This window comes from Sapajus apella, unplaced genomic scaffold (assembly GCF_009761245.1).
Source record: "Sapajus apella isolate SASKATOON/1434 unplaced genomic scaffold, GSC_monkey_1.0 scaffold73, whole genome shotgun sequence".
Lineage (NCBI taxonomy): Eukaryota > Metazoa > Chordata > Mammalia > Primates > Cebidae > Sapajus > Sapajus apella.
In genome coordinates this window covers 10,477,464-10,491,276 of record NW_022437013.1, presented here as the reverse complement: position 1 = coordinate 10,491,276, position 13,813 = coordinate 10,477,464, and the positions used below count along the sequence as shown (strand labels likewise).

At 42.4% G+C, this 13,813-nt stretch overlaps 1 protein-coding gene across 1 annotated transcript in view; it reads left to right on the top strand.

Moving 5' to 3' along the window:
• Positions 1-11,358: 11,358 nt before the first annotated feature.
• IL1RAPL2 (interleukin 1 receptor accessory protein like 2) overlaps positions 11,359-13,813 on the top strand; it is a 1,136,852-nt gene continuing 1,134,397 nt past the window's right edge. The window contains exon 1 of the mRNA XM_032250933.1: positions 11,359-12,323. The gene's annotated coding sequence lies outside the window, so the exon portion shown is untranslated. The remainder of the gene's footprint in view (positions 12,324-13,813) is intronic.

Sequence of the window (13,813 nt, the reverse complement as noted above, 5' to 3'; positions counted from 1 at the left end):
GACATAGAGCCAAACAATATCAGTTTATACCCCTTTCACAACTTAATTTTGAAAGCTCATTTAAGAGTTCTACTTCTAGGATGGTAGCATGAGGAGCTCCGCAGACCTACTCCCTAGTGAAGCAAATATAACTAATAAAAACTAAAGCCAAAAATAAAGAAATAAATCTGAAAATTGTCCTAAGGGCATACAGCAAGTAAAGAAATATTTTTTCAAAAAAATCTAAAACTCAGTAAGAACAGTTAGAATCCGTGAAACACGATTCATGACACACTTCAGCTCAACTAGATAGAAGCTTTACTCCAGGTAGGTGTGGCCAAGAAATTGGAACTCTGTCTCTCCTCAGCTGTAAATCCAGGGATAAGGTATTTTACTGGGAGGGGCAAGACACCAGCATTTGTTATCTGATCCAATTTGGAGTTGAAGATGCTGAATTACTGGTGTGTGGCTGAGAGATGGAGGGAGCCCTTCCTTCACCCAGCCCCCATTCATAGGGTAGAAACTCTACACAAGGCATAGGAGAATTAGACTACTGGAGATGGCAGCCACCCTTGCTCTAAATCACTTGTAGGGCAGAGGTTCCATGCTGGGAGAGACAAGCTGAGAAGATCAGAAGCTACCACTCTTGCCCAGTGCTTGGAGCATGGCTCAGAGATTTTGCTCCCATGGAGAGACTGTACATAAGAACAGAAATTTCTGAAGTTTTTCCAAAAGGAACTGACTTTATTGAAGCAGAGTATGAGAAGTTCAAGCCTAAAGGTACTCTTTAATAAAACAATGGAGATTTTCATAGTTAACAAATAGAAGGCTGGTAGCTCCTTTTAATTAAGAACAGCAAGTGACTTCCTCCTTTCCTAATGAATACCCTTTATTTCTTTTTCTTGCCTGATTTTGCAATCTACCCATCTGACAAAGGGCTAATATCGAGAATCTACAAAGAACTAAAACAGATTTACAAGAAAAAAAAAACACTCAAAAGTGGGCAAAGGACATGAACAGACACTTTTCAAAAGAAGACATATCAGGCCAAAAAACATATGAAAAAACGCTCAGTATCACTGATTATTAGAGAAATGCCGATCAAAACCACATCAAGATACTGTCTCATGCCAGTTAGAATGGCGATCATTAAAAAAATCTGGAGACAACATATGCTGGAGAGGATGTGGAGAAATAGGAACACTTTCACACTGTTGGTGGGAGTGTAAATTAGTTCAACCATTGTGGAAGACAGTGTAGTGATTCCTCGAGGACCTAGAAATAGAAATTCCATTTGACCTAGCAATCCCATTACTGGGTATATATCCAATGGATTATAAATCGTTCTAAGACACATGCAGACATATGTTTATTGCAGCACTGTTTACAATAGCAAAGACGTGGAACCAACCCAAATGCCCATCGATGATAGAATGAACAAGGAAAATGTGGCACATATACATCATGGAATACTATGCAGGCACAAAAAAATGATGAGTTTGTGTCCTTTGTAGGGACATGGATGAATCAGAAAATCAAACACCGTATGTTCTCACTCATAGGTAGGTTTTAAACAATGAGAACACATGGACACAGAGAAGGGAACATCACACAGGGGGGTCTATTGCGGGGGACTAGGGGAGGGACAGCATGGGGTAGGGAGGTTGGGGAGGGATAACATGGGGTGAAATGCCAGATATAGGTGACATGGAGATGGAGGCAGCAAACCACATTGCCATGTATGTACCTATGCAACAATCCTGCATGATCTGCACATGTACCCCAGAGTCTAAAGTACAATTAAAAAAAAAAAAAAAGAGCAGCAAGTGAAACCATAGTATTGCTAGTTCACTAGGGAAAAGCAAGGAAAGACACAGCTAAAAAGAATCCGCTTGGGGTCAGAACAAACCTCAGAAGACTGGCTTTAAAACTCGTGCTCAAATTTAGCTGGATTAGACTGTAAAGCAATGCTGAAAACAATAGAGAAATCAGCCCCAATTAGTGGTGCATAACAGCTGTATGTGATACTAAGGCATACAGCCTAACAGAGAGTTTAGGGAAAGAGACTAAGAAAGTCCTGCTAAAATCACAGTAATTCCAGGATGACTGACTGTATGCTAAGGTGGTATCTTCTGAAAAATGACACCAAAATCTACACACTATGAGAACAATGGCTTTCATTAAAATAGCCTAGCTAAGTCACCCAACAAACAAGCAAGTAAAACAAAAAATAAGCCTCAGAGGGAGAAGGGAATCAGTATCCAGAGATACAACAATGGATTGCCTAAAATATCCAGTTTTCAACAAAAATTACAAGATATGCAAAAAAGAAAAAACCGGAAAGTGTTACCCATATACAGGAAAAATAACACCTTAGGCAACAGAAACTGCCTGGTAGATGGCCAACCTGTTGTTTTTAACAGACAAGGCTTCAGAAAAGTAAAAATAAATATGTTTAAATAAATAAACTATGGTCAACAAGAAATCTCAGTAAGATAAAAGCTGATTTTTCATCAGAAACAATGGAGGCCAGAGGCAGCAGGAAGATATATTTAAAATGTAGAAAGAAAAAAAAAATCTATCAATCAAGAATTACATATTCAACAAAATCACCTTTCAAAATGAAGGCAAAAAGAAAACATTCCAAGATGGACTAACAATGAGTTGTTGCAAGAAGAGCCACTTTATAAGAAATACTAATTGAGATTCTTTAGTATGAAAGCAAGTGACCACACAACGTAGAGTTGTGCCATGGTATCTGTGGAGGATTGGGTCCAGGATTCCCTGAGGATGCCAAAATTTGCAGATGCTCAAGTCTCCGATATAAAATGATGCAATGTTTGCATGGAAACTACCCACATCCTTCTGTATACTTTAAATCATCTCTACATTACTCTTATAGTAATACCTAATAAAATATCTGTATATCACTTCATTCACAAGGATTCAATGTAGTACTCAGAGAATGGCAAGTTCAACTTTTGCTTTTTGAAACTTAGTGAAATTCTGTTTTCTTTTTGTCAAATTATTGTTGTTATTATTTTCTGAGATGGGGATTTGCTCTTCTTGCCCAGGCTGGAGTGCCATGGTGGGATCTCAGCTCAATGCAATCTCTGCCCCCCATGTTCAAGTGATTCTCCTGCCTCAGTCTCCCAAGTAGCTGGGATTACAGGAGCACACCACCATGCGTGGCTAATTTTGTATTTTTAGTAGAGATGGGGTTTCACTACATTGGCCTGGCTGGTCTGGAACCCCTGACCTCTGGTGATCCACCCACCTTGGCCTCCCAAAGTGCTGGGATTACAAGCATAAGACTCAGAGCCTGGCCTCCTCAAATATTTTAAATCTGTGGTTGGTTGAATCCACAGATGTCAAACTCATGGTTATGGAGGACTGACTCTAATGTGAATCCACATGAAAAAACAAAGGTAATTATGTAATTTTGACAGCCAATATGAAAATATTTTCCTTTGTTAGCTTTACTGATTTAAAAAGCAATGGTATAAAATCATTGTTGTTGCCTTATAACATATAGAAATGTAACATACTTTGCAATAACAACACAAATGAAGTGGGTAGGAGCAATATTGTATTAAAGTAAGAAAATAGCACCAGATGGTAATTCAAATCCATGAGAACAAATGAAGAGATCCAGAAATGGTAAATAAGGTTGATAATACATCATATATAACATATATATTTGCTTTCCTTTCTTCTCTCAGCTTCTTTAGAAGACATAAAATTATATACAATAATAATTATAAAAATGCATTATTGGGTTTATAACATAGATGTAATGTATATGGCAATAATACAAAAATGAAGATGAGGGAACAGAGCTATATAGGACTACCATTTCTATATATCATTGGAATTATGTAAATATAAATCTGAAATAGATTCTCATAAGATGTATTTGGTAAGCCCTATAGCAACCAGTAAGAAATAGTTCAAAAATATAACAAAAAACTCATAAAAAGAATTAAAATGTTGCACAGAAAACATTACTTAATGCAAGAGAAAGCAGTAAACAAAGAGTAGTGGAACAAAAAGACCTGAGACATATAGAAAGCAAAAATAAAATGGCAGATGTAAATCCAACTTTCTATACACACACACACACACACACACACACACACTCTCTCTCTCTCTCTCTCTCACACACACACACATTTTTGCTTCTTTCATTTTGGCCCCAGGGAAATAAGAGTATGATGAAAGTAGAAAAAAAGGAGGCCTAAATTGAAAAATTGAACTTCTCTATGTCAGTTTTCATTGCTGAAGTATATAATATATATATATATACACACATATATATATTTTATATATATATAAAATACACACACACACATATATATATTAGTTTGTGTACTCCAGTGGGTAGGTAGTATGTTGAAGTGGAAAAATTGCAGGCTTGGAAAAAAGACAGAAAAGACCATGACCAAGTTACTTAATAATTCTAACTTCTAGTTTTCTAAACTACTAAAAAGAGATGAAATAATTTACCTGGCAATGTTGTTGTAAAGACTAAATCTGTGATTCCCAAACCTGGCTGATAATTGGAATCCACAAGTATTTAATGAAACTTAAATTTGCCTCCCAGCCCCGATAGGAAATTTCCTGGTCCCTCTTACAAAAAACCACTGTTGTCAGTTTCTTTTGTGTTTATCCAGTACTTGAGGAGCTTATATAAAAATGGACAAATTGTATTTTGTTTCTATTTCATTTATTTTTTGGTGGTCTCACTCTGTTACCAGGCCGAAGTGCAGTGGTGCAATCATGGATCACTGCAGGCTTGAACTCCTAGACTCAAGTGATTCTTCTGCCTCAGCCTGTCAAATTGCTGGGACCAAAGGTGTGTGCCACCTTGCCCAGCTAATTTTTAAATTATTTTTGTACAGACTGGGTCTCACTATGTTGCCCAGGCTGGTTTCAAACTCCTGGCCTCAAGTGATTCATCTCAGCCTCCCAAAGGACTGGGATCATGGGCGTGAGCCACCACACCCAGCTAAATTGTATTTTAAAATTAATTTTAAGTATTTTCGAAGAGGAAATGTACTTATATGGTTTCAGAGAAGAACAAAGGAAGTATAAAAAGTACTTCATGAAATAACTCCCTTCTATCTCTACCTAGTACCACCCTCTCCCCACCAGTAAATTATATGATACATTTCATGAATATTTTTCCAACCAAATACATATTATTATTCTCCTCAACTTTTTTTTACACAAATAGAAGCATCATAAGCATGTTGTTCTGCAACCTGTGCTTCTCTTGTAACTCTACACCTTGCAGATACTTCTATATCAGTACATAGTTTCCTCATTTGCTTTTCAAGTTGCATAGAATTTCATCATATGAATGTTCCATAGTTCATTTAATCAATGTCCTAATGATAGATAATTAAGTTGCTTTTTGATCAAAGGAAGCATTTGTTAAATGGAAAGTAATAGATGCACATAGTGAATATTTCTAAGTGTAAAGTGAATTATCTTAGTTATTGGTACAGTAATGCTTTGTAACAACCCCCTCCTCCCAACACAAGGTAAAAGTGGCACATAACAATATATATTTATGTTTCTTGCTCAGAGGTCTGTAAGTCCATTGAGGTTTAACTGAACTTATCTTAGCTTGGTATAAAGCTATGGGTTGCTTTCAGATGTATACCACGTATCTCATTCTCATTGGACCAGGAGCTACCCAGGGTTAGTGGTGGATGGCAAAAGCACAAGAGACCAAGATGCTGACATCAAGTCTGCTAATATTTCTTTGGTCAACTCTAGTGGAGTGGGAGGTACTCAAAGCCTCAAGTTAAAGAATGTAAATATACAATTTTTAAATAGTGACAGCGTGAAGATTTAGAAACAATAATCAAATGTACCACATAATACATAATGAAACATAAATTCGCCTCTCACCCCACATTGTCAGTCACCTCCCCTTCCAACAATCATTGTTGCCAGTTTCTTGAGTATTCACCCAGAAATACCTTTGTATATGTGAGTATGTATATATGTACAATTTCAATAGATGTTGTCACATTGCTCTCCAGTGTGGTTGCACTAGTAGACATTCTAGCTAACTGAATGAGAGGGTCTATTTCTTCACACGCTTGCCTATATTGTATACCATCAAATGTTTATTCTTCGCCATTATGGTCTGGATTGCAGTTAGCTCTCAATTTATGTATGCCCATTTGCATTGTTTAAACATGTAGTATCTATTCATGTCATTTGCCTATTTTTCTATTGGGTTGATTTTTTCCCAACTGGTTTGTAAGAGCCCTTTATATATTTATAAAAATTTCCCTTTGTTTAAGGAATTGCAGTTTCTCCCAGTTTATAGTTTGCCTTTTGACTTTGTGTATGGTGTTTTTTTTTGGAGAAATTAATTTGTACATAGTAAAAAGTATCGATCTTTTTCTTTTTGGTTTATGGATTTTGAGTTTTGCTTAGAAAATTGTTTCCCACTTGAGGAAGTCCACTCCTTGAGATTCTGATTTAACAGATCTGGGGCATGGTCCAAGGAATCTTTAACAAGATGCTAAACCAGTAATTTTGGCCATCAGTCAGGTCTAGGAACATGGATGATATAAAATCAAGTATGTAAGGTACCTGGGATGCAGTAGACACAGAATAACTGTTTGTAGTCTGGTCTCTCCCCTTACTATCCTAAGAGGCTACTTTGAGATTTACCTTGTGCAGAGAGAATAAAGTTCAGCATATTTTTTGGTTAATTTTTTTTTAAGCAAAGCTATTTATCTCAATTGATAACATTAAAAAAAGTTTGGCCTTACTAAATGGTTATCAGCTCTTCTCACTGTTTATCATGAGAATATACCAAGTGCCCAAGATTTGGAAAAATATGTAAAATTCTGTTCTTAATATTATTGGGAAGATGATGATACTAACTCTACCCTACTGGGCCATGGGAATTGATGTGTTTCTTCAGCAGCAGTAATTCCTTCATGTAACCTAGGGCACTTTTGCCAAAAAGGCCATCTGTAGGTAGGGGGACTATGGACTAATCATAATTTGATCATCCTTGGTCATGAAATAGACTGGATCTAATTGCCCTAAACAGATATGACACTGGCCTTATTCTTAGGTGCTTATCATATGACAAGATTTCATTATTTGCAATTGGGATTATTATACTCATTGTTCCTTTTCCTGTACTGGGTGAGGCAGAATTGAAAGATTTTCTTGAAAAGCCTTCTGAAATGTTAATGTGCATACAAAATTACCTGGGGATCTTGGTAAAGTGCAGATTCTGAAACAGTAGGTCTGGGGGTGGGGCCTGAGGTTGCATTTCTAACAAGGTCACACGTGCTGCTAGTTCATGGAAAACATTTTGAGAAACAAGGTACTAGACCATGAGGTCTTACCCAGAACTTTTCTAAGAGTTCACTAGTTCCTTCCTCGTTTTCTTGGCATCTTATTCCTTTTTGGATTCTTTATTCTTACTTTCCTGAACTCCTTTAAGATCACTTTTAAAAACCATGAAACATGGACCCCTTCCTTACATCATATACAAAAATTAACTCAAGATGGATTAAAGACTTAAATGTAAGACTTAAAACCATAAAAACCCTAGAAGAAAACCTAGGAAATACCATTCAGGACAAAGACTTCATGAAAACACCAAAAGCAATGGCAACAAAAGCCAAAATTGACAAATGGGATTTAATTAACTAAATTTCTTTTGCTGTGCAGAAGCTCTTATCATTAGAGTGAACAGGCAACCTACAGAATGGGAAAAATTTTTGCAATCTACCCATCTGACAAAGGGCTAATATCCAGAATCTACAAAGAACTTAAACAAATTTACAAGAAAAAAATCAAACAACCCCATCAAAAAGTAGCCAAAGGATATGAACACATACTTCTCAAAAGAAAACATTTATGCAGCCGAGGATATGAACACACACTTTTCAAAAGAAGACATTTATGCAGCCAACAAACATTAAAAAAAGCTCATCATCACTGGTCATTAGAGAAATGCAAATTAAAACCACATTGAGATGCCATCTCACGCCAGTTAGAATGACGATCATTAAAAAATCAGGAGATAACAGATGCTGGAGAGGATGTGGAGAAATAGGAACACGTTTACACTGTTGCTGGGAGTGTAAATTAGTTCAACCATTGTGGAAGATAGTGTGGCAATTCCTCAAGGATCTAGAACTGGACATTACCATTTGACACAGCAATCCCACTACTGGGTATATACCCGAAGGATTATAAATCATTCTATTATAAAGACACATGCACACATATGTTTATTGCATCACTGTTCACAATAGCAAAGCCTTGGAATAACCTTAAAGACCATCAATGATAGACTGGATAAAGAGAATGTGGCACATATAAACCAGGGAATACCATGCAACGATAAAAAAGGATGAGTTCATGTCCTTTGCAGGGACATGGATGAAGCTGGAAACCATCATTCTCAGCAAACTGACAGGGGAACAGAAAACCAAACACTGCATGTTCTCAATCATAAATTGGAGTTGATCAATGAAAACACCTGGACACAGGGAGGGGAACATCACACACCGGCGCCTGTCAGAGACTGGAGGGGCTAGGGTAGGGATGGCATTAGGAGAAATACCTAATGTAGATCATGGGGTGATGGATGCAGCAAACCACCATGGCACATGTATACCTATGTAACAAATCTCCATGTTCTGCACATGTACCCCAAAACTTAAAGTATAATAAAAAAATTTTTTTAAGAACCCACAAACTGGACTGGTATGATTGGCCAAACAAGCATCCCTCTTTGATGAATACCAAGAGCCCCTCCCCCATCCAGAGAAAATCCATTGATTTGCCATGATGTCTTAAGTTCCTAATTCTGAAAGTTTCTGGTGAAGGGTGATGTAACCCAGGAAAGTAGAGTTAATCATATTAGTTAGGCATTAATCAGACTAGAATACCAACCATTGTCAGCAGAGAGAGTACTGAAAAAATGGTAGGTACAGAAGGGAGTAAGTTTTGGTAGGGTGGGAGGTACAGAACTTAATACATAAAGGCATTGGGTATTAGAGTGAAGTTGGGTCAAATTAGTTGCATATGCCACTACACTCCAGTCTGGGTGACAGAGCAAGACCCTAGGTATAGAAAGATGATGAAAGGAGAAACCAATAGGACAGGAAGAGGCTTGTTGTATATTTTAAATGTATTGTCTACTTGATGATTTGCCTAGGGATCTTATTGGCTAGGATCCTGAATGAGCTCTCCTTACCCTGACTGCTTGATTCTTAACACCCCAATGTAAGTAAAGTGTCCCATGGCTTGATCAGATGGTCTCATCCATGGACATCCCTGCTGGTCAGCTAAGGCCCAGGGCCTGGGGGCTAGTGCTATGCTAAAGGCCAGGCTGGAGGTACCAGGGATCCAACCAGAAAGGAAAGACTTGACCAGGAGGTGTCCTTCTACCAAGGGGCCACCCCATATTGCTGCCATACCCCGCTGGTTGGAAGCACGTGGCAGTTGGCATTGAGGACCACTAACAGTAAGGTAGGTGTGGAGGGGGTTGGGTAGAAGTGGTGATGAAGGTTGTACAGGGCTAGCCGGCTAGTGTAGGAAAGTTTGCATGAGCTCCATAGGCAAGGAGGAAGTGAAAATAGGCTGGCTATCTCCTGAAACTGGAAACCATCATTCTCAGCAAACTGACACAAGAACAGAAAACCAAACACCTCATGTTCTTACTGATAACTGTATGTTGAACAATGAGAACACATGGACACAGGGAGGGGAACCTCACACACCAGGGCCTGTTTGGGGGTGGGAGAGCTAGGGGAGGAGGAGCAGGGTATTGGGGGATTGTGGAGGGATAACAGGAGAAATACCTAATATAGATGACAGGGGGATGGATGCAGCAAACCAACATGGCATGTGTATACCTATGTAACAATCCTTCACGATCTGCACATATACCCCAGAACTTAAAGTATAATTTAAAAAATCAAGCACACACACACACACACACACACACAGAGAACAAAACCTCAAGAGAATGGACTTTTATATGAAAACAAACTTAAAAAAACAGAAGCAGAAATGGCAGGACATTTTCTGTTTTTAAAAATACAGCCCATTTTCCCCCTCCCATACATATAAACAACGAAAACCAGGAGGATAGCTTGGTATTGGTTCCCTCCCAAAGGACCTTTCCTTTTACATTCGTCCTCTGTAGATCCCCAACTTAACCCCAATTGCTGAAGTTTTCCAGGATGGGGGTTGCGGTTTTGCTGGATTTGGCTAAAGAGATGGTCCACAGGGGAATAGTGCATAAACTTGGCAAGAGAGGCGAGAAAGGGAGAATAACCTTAATTACGCACAGGCTCCGGCCTTAAAAGTTGTGTGGAAGGTGGACCGAGGCCAAGCGGCCAAAGAAGTTGAGTGGAAAGGCGCGAGTCTGCGCTGCGCGCCATGTACCTACCAAACGCTCAATTCTCCCTCCTGGGCTCTGTATCCGTCTCTGGCTCGCTCCCTGTGGCTAATGCAGAGCGATGGAACAGCCTCGGGAGAACAGCTGGAGAAAGCTCATAGAAAGACAAATTAATAGGAGCTCAGCGCAGCATCAAATGCTGGAGAACAGCGCTCAGCTGACCCGTTAAATGAGCAATCCTGTAAAGTGCGTTAATCAGCGCGGCGCCCGAGAGCCCAGCGAAACACTTTGGGAAGACACCTGGAGCGGCAACGGGACTCTTAAACGCTGCGATCTAGGAACGCTGCTGGTCCTGAGTCATAGACCCTCTACCCCGTGTTGCTTAAAAAAGAGGGGTTCCTGGGTTACAGGACTTTGGAGAGCAGGAGGTCAGATGCATGGTTGGCGAGCCCCTGGAGCATGGCAGAATGATTGAGGACAGGATTCTAACTCAAGGCCATCACCGCGTCCTAGGACATTACCTGCCTGCCCCATGATTGGCGGGGCTGGAGAACCCTGAGTCTTAAGGATCTTATAGGTGGGAGGGGTGGAAAAGAAGAGTTCTCTCCGGTCCCGTAAAGCTCTAATCTTAAGAAAAATTAGGCGGCTTGCGTCTTTACAAGCAAGTTCCAGTCTCCAGGGAATCAAGCAGATGAACTCCTGACTGAACTAGATACCTGTTCAGTGGCTGGAACTGTAGACCAGGAGAGCTGAAAAACTTTTAGTGGCTTTCCATATCTGCATTCATCTGAGCGCTCGCCCCAATCCTGTACACCGGCCTACTCTGGTACGGACGCTAGACGGCGCTGCCGGGACACGCTTTCATTCTCCCGAGAAAGGTAAAAGGGAAGCGCTATTTTTCTTTTTTTTTTTTAAACCAGGGGATGGGGGACTTGGGGTTGGCATCCTTTCTCAATCTGCCTCTCCTCCCCGGGCTCCCAAATCTAAAGGGGTGTGGAAGAGGAGGAGGAGCAGAAGCAGCTCTTTTCGTGACGTGCCAGAGGGCTTCTCTCTAATTCCCACCTCCTCCCCGGTGCAATCAGTCAGCCAGGAGGCACCAAACTGTTAGCGACGAAAACGCAGCTCTCGGTGACTTCCACTACCCTCCCACTTCCAATCCAGGCATATTTTGGAGGCTGCAGCAGCGGTGGCAGGATGTGAGGCGAGCCTGGGGCTCACTTTCCAGGAGCCCCTCCCTCTTTGGAGCTAAGGGAGACTTGTGGGCTTTTGCGCACTGGCTGCACGGAAAGGCTGGAGCGGGGAACAGGAGGGAGAGAGGTGGGCAGGCAGAGTTTGCATCTGTAGCCTAAGCCTCCGCCAGGGCGACAGGGCAGCTGGTGTTTCGCTCCTTCTGGAGTGTCTGTACCTCGCAGGAGGCGCGAGGGCCACAGGCTGAGGCGCCCGCGTCCCGGCGTGTACCGCTTGGCCGAGGCAAGGTGTTGCTGGAGCAGGGCTGCTCCGAAGCGAAGTCGCTCAAAAGGAAGCGTCTGGGAGGCAGGCGACTTAGGAGAGTCCAGTCACAGAGAGAGAGGCAGCACCTGCCATTCTAACTACGGAGCTGAGTGATTTAGAAACCCTCCTTAACCTCTCCCTTTCCAGTTCTCCGCAAAGTCGACAGAAGCTCTGCCGAACTCCAGAAATTTTCCCTGGCCTGGGGGAAGTTTCCTGGCATTCTCTTTGTAAAGACAGGGAGTAGCGAAAACAGGGCTGTACTGTCAGCTGTTTGGGGAGACGCGGTCTTCCTCGCGCCCCCTCCAGCACCGCTAGTTGTTGGGCAGCCACTCGGACTACCTGGGAAGTCCGAGCCCGCGCTCTCCAGAAGCCGGCTTGCCATCTCGTCCTGGACATGGAACTACGCGTCTGATACCTGCTGGACTTTTGCCGGCTGTTTTGCAAGACTCAGGTAATGCCCGCTCGCAGAGCTGGAGAGTTGACTGGCAAGGGCCGAGGGAGAACGCGCAGCGCTCTCAGGTGGCAGTAGGGCAGGCCGCAGCCAACCGAGGCTGTATCTCTCCTGCTGCTTTGGTCTCCGCGCCTGGAAACTTGCCTGTTTGCTTTCTCTTCCTTTAGCCTTACCAGAAAGTTTAGGGAATAGAACTCCCAGCGTCAGGGGCTCTTCGTCTGGAAGGAGCGTGCGCTGTCCATCAGGTGCCCGCGAGCCCGTGCGTTGCGTTTTCTCGGCGGGATCTTCGTCTCTCTATGGCTGGTGCGCGGGCTCTGCAGCCTGGAAGGCAATTTTCAGCTGGGCACTTCTGACTGCCCACATTTCTGCTCGCAGCTGAGAGAGCAACCGGAGCTGGGAAGAGGCTCAAGGCGGCTCCTAGCTGGAGCAGCAAGGGGTTCCCCAGCAATGCGCTGCAGCTCCTGGGGATTCCCACCAAGCACTAGACCGGGGAGATCGCTGGGTATCTGGGGCCATCTCTGTGATCCTGCCCTGAGAGCCTGAAGGTACTTCCCTGTGGTTCCCGAGACTCCCCCTTGCCTCTTCCCGCAAGAATCCCCAATACCCCATTGAGTGGGTTTCCCAGGTTCCCACTGCTGCTCAGGCATGAGGATCTGCCCGCGCCAAGTTGTGCTTCAGACTCCTTGTGATGGAACCCTGGAGTGGGAAAGTAGTGATAGCCACTCATGAGTGGCTCGCCTTTCCTCTCTGGGCCCAGGATTGGAGCAAACAGCTTGATCTGTCACTATCAGACGTTTAAGAAAAATGCTTTGGCAAGGAGACCCTGGCAAGGGAAATGTGTGTTATAACAAGTCTCTGCTTCAGGGGTTTCTCCTGGTCCCTGCAGCCATCTCCTCGCCATCTGTGCCACCCAAGGACTTGGGGAGAGACATTAGTAAACAAGTATTTAAGATTTTCCCCTTGCTACCCACAAAAGTTGTGACTGCACAGAAGTGCTGGAAAAGTACTTCTCAGCTGAAAGCTAACTCTAGAGCCTACCACGGGTGTTTTTTTTTTGTTGTTGTTATTTAAAAGGGGGAGTTTATTTAGGAGTATCTTGTCCCCGAATGAGGAAGCAGGACCTGCCCACCACCACTACATTCAGTCGTATCTTGTGTAGACTTCCAAGAAGGAATCCTTTGTTTTCTTGGCCAGGGGAACCAAGCTGTAGATTATTTAGATGATTGTACATGAGGCACAGCTGGGAACAGACGGAAGTAGGAGAGGGTGGAAAGGGCATGTCTTTGAGCCTGCAAATTCAGCGGGCTGGGCTTCATACAGCTCAGGAAGACTACCTCAGAGCCACTGGGAAGGAAGGAGTTAAATTTTCAGGCCAAGTTTCTGGGACTGGGGTCCATTTTCCTACTGACGTCCTCATCTCTTACCCCTCCGTGGCTGACCCAAGGTGTTGGCTCATCTCTGAGCCGCAGGTTAGGGTGTGAACTCTCTAA